Raw genomic sequence first — 7,052 nt, 5'->3', positions numbered from 1 at the left:
CCTCCCCTCTCCAACCTCTCAGGTTCAGAGGCCCAGTCTAGGGGTCAAGAGAATCAGTAGATCATTCAGACGGAGTTGCAGAGACAAGTGATGAGCCTTCTATGTTTCGGAAGGTCTAATGTCCTGCAGTCCTTTTATCTTATATTCAGTTTTGGGGTCTACTGGGGACCTTGTCCCAGTTTATATATAGTTACTTGACACATTCATTTGTTAGAGATTCTCGCAGACAGTTGTTTAGAGGTTGATTGATGTTGGGGGAACCTTATTTCCCCGTTATTTTTTCTTTTCATATTTTTGACCATGTTTCCGAATTATTGTGTTTCCTCCGCATTACTTTGATCATATGAATTAGGTGCATGATTAACAGACAGATAGGGGTATTTCGGGCTTCCATGGTTCGAAATGCTCGTCATGGCTAGGCCTAGGTTCGGCTTGTGACAGGTTAACCCTCCCAACCTAGTAGCAATGTTCCCAATGGACATAAGTCCCACCGGACACTTGCAACTCCAGTTGTGACAAAGTTGGATGCATTGGTAGGACCAAGGACACAATTATATAATTAAGAGAGAGTACAAGTGATCACAGCAAAAAGAGCACAGTCTTCCAGCACATTAACATCCCAAGAGGGTGGAGAAGATGATGGAAACCTCTTCACTACTCAAAAAAGATTTGTAATAGTACAACTCTAGTATTCCATGGCATAGAGAAGTTCAATAAAAATGGAAACAAAATTTTTCCTTAACATTGATGATTTAAAGATCCTCTGGAACGGAATAAGCCCAAAGAAGGAAGATGGACAAAATAAATAAATAAAAGTACCCAACATAAGATAAAGTGAAAGGAAAAAACATAACATAAGGATGTATTAAATACGATATTTATATCGGAATATTCAATATAATTTAAGAGACTTACTAACCATGTAATCTTCAGGATTCTTTATATGCCTGAAAATGTAATCTTAACGAATGAAGGCCTCCAACATCTTCCACTTTTCATTTGGGATAGCAGAGAAACCTTCTCCTCTAAATGAGGGTTGAACCAATTTAGATGCTTCCTGCCTATTATCAAATGATTATTAGCAGGCTATAAGAAACAGATTGTTTCAAATTTTACATAGAAGAAAATCCCATATCCAGAAAGAGAGCGTTAGTTACTAGATCACTAAAAAATATTAAATTTATATTAAACACGGAAAACATTGATTGAGTTGAGATATATGATGGCATTATTGAACCTCTTTGGAAATCATATTGATATTACTTCATGAAAGACATTATGTACGTATTATTTGTGTATTTTGTTGTGCCTTGTATTGTCTAACACTTGTTCCAGGGGTGTTAAAGTAGCAGGTCGAGGATCTTACTGGGTTATATTTTTATAGCTTACTCTTTACTTGCATACCTGCAGATATGGTTGCAGAGAGAAAGGTTCGTGGCTGACTATCTTTTCATGTGGATTTTGTCACTGAGGTGAACCTTCTCATTGTTCGTGAAGGATGTAATTCATCTTTTGTTATTTTTAGCTTATATCTCCTTTCATTGGGTTTGCATGCCCAATAGTTGAATTCATGTAATTCTGTTTAGATGCTCCATGAACTCAGTGTGGGACTTGGGTTAGAGATTTGTTATCTAAACTATTGTCATTTTCATAAATCACTATGCGGTATCTTGTTGGATAATTATCCTGTATTAATGATCATTTCGTGCACATAGTGTTGTGTATGTTTTTATCTCAGTGTAGGTAGATTACACTAGATATGGTGAATGGATAGAAAATAGGTTCTTTCGGCAAGCGGTATTGCCGGGAGCTAGTCACGCCTAAGGGTTATTTTGGGATGTGACAGACTGATTTTGAAACTATCCCTCTTTTCATTGAGAAAGAAAACATTTATAAATAGCAAATATTGACCAAGAGGAAAAGCTGAAAAGGATTGAAGGTATGCCATCTTTTAAATTTGTTTTATCTTTTACTTGTAGAAATGAAAATCTCAATTTTCCCCCAAATTTGTCAATGGACTCTAGTCAAAGTATCCAATGTGGGTTGACAGAATGCCACACAAATCCTGCACCCTTATCATGTCGACACGGGTTTAGAAACAACAAAGAAGAGTCTGTACAACTTACATTACCTGCTACTTCCATAAAAAAGTGGGTGCCTTAGTTGTGAATTTGAACCCTGGTAACTCCATAAACTAGAGAATCAGAAAATGGGAAGAAATCAACCAACCTTTTTGTGCCTTAGTTGGAATTTGAACCCTGGTCATGACTTCTGGGTTATAATCTTGATCGCCTTACTCGTAAACTTATTGTTTAATTCTCTTAACACATATATTTCATATAATAATGCTCTTAAAGGATGATGTGTGCCGTCCTCTCTACACTACCCTTCAAGAACATTACCATGTGAAGCTTATAAACATTAGGACACTTTAAAACACGGGTAACGCAATTTATAATAGATATTAAACTATGAAACTCAAAACCAACCACTACACTTATGAGAGAGCAGAAAAGGTGATTTTTTACCATGCATGTAAATGAAAAACCATGATTTATCTGTAGTTTCAATGACTGGATATAAAATATCAAATGCCAATTACATACAACAATTTAGGGTCACAAATCGCAACCTTTAGGTAAATCAAAATTCTCTGCATCATACCTCAAAATTAGCTAAATTAATGCTGAGATTTGCCATCTCTTCACGTGACCATGGCTTTCTCCACCATTCTTCGGCATCTTCACCATCTGCCAATTCTCCTAAAAGCTCAACCTTCCTCACGTCTATTATCCTTTTCATTGCCAGGTTACCTTCCTTGTTAGTTAGAGCAGCCAAGTCAGCACCAACAAATCCTGGGGTTGAGCTAGCTATCTTCATGACATCAAATGCACCTTCAACTCTTAAGGTTACATGTAAGCACAGACAAAATTTGCGCCCTTGCATTTTCATCAGGAATACCCAAGGCAATTTCATGGTCAAATCGTCCAGGCCTCCTCAATTTTGGTTCAATAGCATCAGGTCTATTTGTGGCCCCAATTACTAGGACATAGCCAGGTCCACGATTAGATCCGTCTGATTTTGCTTCACTATTTCTTTTATCAGAAGGTAAAGCACTTTCCTCTGAGTCATTAGGTTTTACAACTCTATGTGACTCATCCATGCATGTCAACAGCTATGTTACAATGTGCTGCTCCATTTCTTTCTGTAAATTTTCTATTTTGGAAGCAATTGTATCAATCTCATCAATAAATACAATAGAAGGTGCCGTTCGGTATGCCTTCGAGAACAGTTCCCTAATGTTCTATTCTAATGCACCTGAAATTGAGAAGTACCCAATTAAAATGCCCTTAGGTTGACAGCAATAAGAAAATGCACACCCACTCCTCAGAACACTCAACAAGACTGTCATAATACTGAATGATGCACCAAGGTTGCTGTTAAAATAGAAGGCTTACGGATCCCCACGAATATACTCCAAAGTGGACACTGGGAGCATATTAATTTTCTAAGGGGTAACATACTTCAAATATGCCCAGCGTAAATAGTAACAACAACAACAACATGCCCAGTGTAATCTCACAAAGTGGGGTAGGGTAGGTGCACACAGACCTTACCCTACCCTAGAGGTAGAGAGGTTGTTACCGATAGATCCTCGGTTCGATGATACACAGACAAAAGCTAATAGATGAGAGTGACGTGAAACAAAATCAAATATCAAACAGTTAGACCGATTCTATGATAAATTATGCTAGCAAACATACAAAATAATGACACGAACAATCAAATAGAACAAAGAATCAGTTTCACCTGAAACTCCAGAGACCAACTCAATAGCTGAAAGTTTATAAAATGGAACACGAGTCTCACCAGCAATAGCATGAGCTAGCTTTGTTTTGCGACAGCCAGGTGGACCATGGAAGAGTATCCTAACTCCAAGATGCTTAGTCTACTGAGGATGATACAATGGAACAATTACCTCCATTTTCAATTCCTCCAGTACTCCATCCATTCCTCCTAAATCCATGAACCTTGGACCATCAACACTCCCATCACTACCCCCAAACCTTTTCCCCTCTCTAACCCCTCCTTCTAAATCCCTAGTCACTCCGTTTCTTCTTCCTCTTCCTTTAGACAACATATCAATCTTCTTCCTCTTTTCATTAGTATTTTTGTGAACAACCTCGTACTCAATTTTTTTAGACTTTTGAGGAAGTACTATTCGACTATGTCGAAGCATCGACTTCATTAAATCAAGTTTTTCTTCCAATTTCGCTCCATAAATACCATCACAAGACGAAGTATATGCTTCTACATCTTCATCATCGCTTTCGGAAGTAGTAGCAAGAGTCGTCGACGATGAGCCGTCCCCTTCCTGCTTCCCTTCCTAGCTATTCATTATGTGTTTCTTAAGCAAACGATGCTCGACGTCTTCTCTTTTAGTTTCTTTTTCGGAGACGTTACTTGTTCAGTTTCAGTTCGGAGCTGGAGAACTTCCTGGACGCGTTTCGTAAACGGCTGTCACTTTTCATGCGAAGGACGATGAAAGTGGCCTCCTTCATCCGCCGCCGCTGCGTCCTCCCCTTTCCATCGCTAAATTTTATGATTTGGCTAATGGAGGTTTAGTTCTTTCTTTGGAGTTTTAGGTACCTATTGGAACTCCACATCAACAAAAATGGACCAAAACCTGTTTTAGATTAGTAGTTTTTATTTCTCATGTTTTCAGCTTTTTTCAATTTATTCTTTTTTTTTATGTAAAAAAAAAAAAGGAAAATGATCAAATTTAAGTCTCTAGTTTAGAAAATTCGTTAAAAAATTCTACTCCCTCCATTTCAAATTATGTGTCGCTATTTGACCGGACACGATATTTAAAAAATAAGTATTGAGTGTGTTAAAGTTACAAAATTACTCTTTTAAAAAAAATTATAGTATTTAAAATCAAGTGGGATCACTTTTAATTGAAAAAAACAAATAAAAAAGGAGTAATAGTATTTAAAATCAAGTGGAACCACTAAGGGCAAAATGTAATTGTGTTTTTAAAAACCTACCAAATAAGAAAAGACGACATTCTTTTTGGGACAGCCCAAAAAGAAAATAGTGACACATAATTTGAGACAAAGGGATTATTATATTTTGAGGTCAAATTTAGGCTTTTTGTCATACTATAGGGTCAGATTTATCCAATGTTTTGGAAAATTGGCTAAATATACCCTTAATCATACTTTGAGATCAAATTTATCTTCGATATCATACATTAGGAACAAACCTATTCTCGTTGTTAAGAAACTTTTTACACGTACTTTTCTTTAATAGAAAGGCTCAAATCAACGTTTTATATGCTAAATTTTAAAAAATAAAAACATTCTAATCTAACTTGTCCAATTCAACTCGAGCCACAAAATAAATACAGCTCTCTCTCAATTTTGTTGGTCAAATTCTTTCAATGAGAAAACATACTTCTCTTTCAACATGTAGCACTGGTAGGGTATTTATAAATGAACCAAAAGTAAACTGAACAACCTACCAGTGCTACACGTTGAAACAGAAGTGTATTTGTTCATTGAAAATATTTGTAACATCTCACATTCAGTTACACAAATTAAAAACTCCATCAGTTACAATTTCTCTGTTTTCAGCAGTTACACATTAAAAACTCCTTCAGTTACAATCTATCTGTCTTCCACAGTTACACACATTAGAAAAACGCCACTTTCCCCAGCAATTTTACAAACTATTTCATCATCCAGCAATCCCAGTTCTAATGTCAAACTCATCTCTCAAGAATCTAAGGGAATTGATTCAAGAAAACAAGTCTAATCCCTTCTCCAAATCTCAAGATCTTTAAAGGTTTTGAGGTAAGTAGAATCATTCGTTACTTTTGTTTCTAAACATTTTACTGTTATCTAATTCAAAAATCAAATTGCTCCAACTATTTACGATTAATGAAATCTCTACAGCCTTATCTATGAAATTTAAATTGTTAAAGTAAGTAGTTGGAATGTGTTCAGATAACTCTATATCACGTCCTTTTCAAAATTTTGTGAATTCTTATACTTTGAAAGATTAAAATTTCAAAGTCAAGTGATTACACCTAAGAGCACCCTATTCTTTAAACGAACTGAGGCCTGAACAAAGGATCTAATTAGATGAACCAAGGAATAAACAAGGCTTGGAACGAGGTTGGAACTTCGAGCAAGGACCAACTGCTACAAAGGAATAACAGAGGCATCCAAATACACGAATAAGGTTATAATTTGGCGCACGACCATAAAGTTATTCAAACGGAGATAGGAAATGCAGCATCGGAAGAGGAGTAACATTAATCAGGGAGACGACATACAGACAAGCATCAACCCAAAATTTGAAAGACATAGATGCTTGGAAACTAAGACAGCGTAGGACATTTACAATTTGTCTATGTTTGTGCTTGACCATAACATTTTGAGCAGACGTGTAAGGACAAGAAAAACGATGGACTATGCCATTTTTCTTGAAGAATGAACTAAATATTTTGTTAACGTATTCACCACCTCCATCAGACTAGAAATAAGAAATGGAGGTGTGAAAAACATTTTTAACCATGGTATAAAATTCTTTGAATTTGTCAAACGTTTCAGATTTTTAGCGCATCAAGTAAACCCAAGAGAATTTGGTGTAATCATCAAGGAATAAAATGTAATAACGATATCTAGAATTTGAGACAATAGGAGCATGCCATACATCTGAATGAATTAAAACGAATGGAGAACTTGCATTAGTACTGGATAAAGGAAAAGACATTCGAGTTTGCTTGCCTAAATGACAAACATTACAAGAATTATTGCTAATAGAAGAAGTACTACTTATCAATTTTCTAACAACTAAAGAGCTAAGAGAGTCACGACCAGGATATCCTAGACGCTGGTGCCAAAGTGAAGCAGGCAGAATTTTAGCAAAGCGAGCAAGGCTGGAAGAGCTGGATGGAGCAACATGTAGAGGATAGAGGGACCCAGAATTATTACAGTGGAGTAATGTTGTTCCGGTCTTCATGTCCTTGACAAAAAAACTAGAGC

The 7,052-nt window shown here is 36.4% G+C and overlaps 1 pseudogene; it reads right to left on the bottom strand.

Moving 5' to 3' along the window:
• Window positions 1–2,569: 2,569 nt before the first annotated feature.
• Window positions 2,570–7,029, bottom strand: LOC124892064 (annotated as a pseudogene).
• Between the last annotated feature and the right edge of the window lie 23 nt (window positions 7,030–7,052).

The sequence above is a fragment of the Capsicum annuum genome, unplaced genomic scaffold (assembly GCF_002878395.1).
Source record: "Capsicum annuum cultivar UCD-10X-F1 unplaced genomic scaffold, UCD10Xv1.1 ctg43602, whole genome shotgun sequence".
In the NCBI taxonomy this organism is placed as follows: Eukaryota; Viridiplantae; Streptophyta; class Magnoliopsida; order Solanales; family Solanaceae; genus Capsicum; species Capsicum annuum.
The sequence above is the reverse complement of the archived record's forward strand: the minus strand, read 5'-3'. Positions and strand labels throughout refer to the sequence as shown.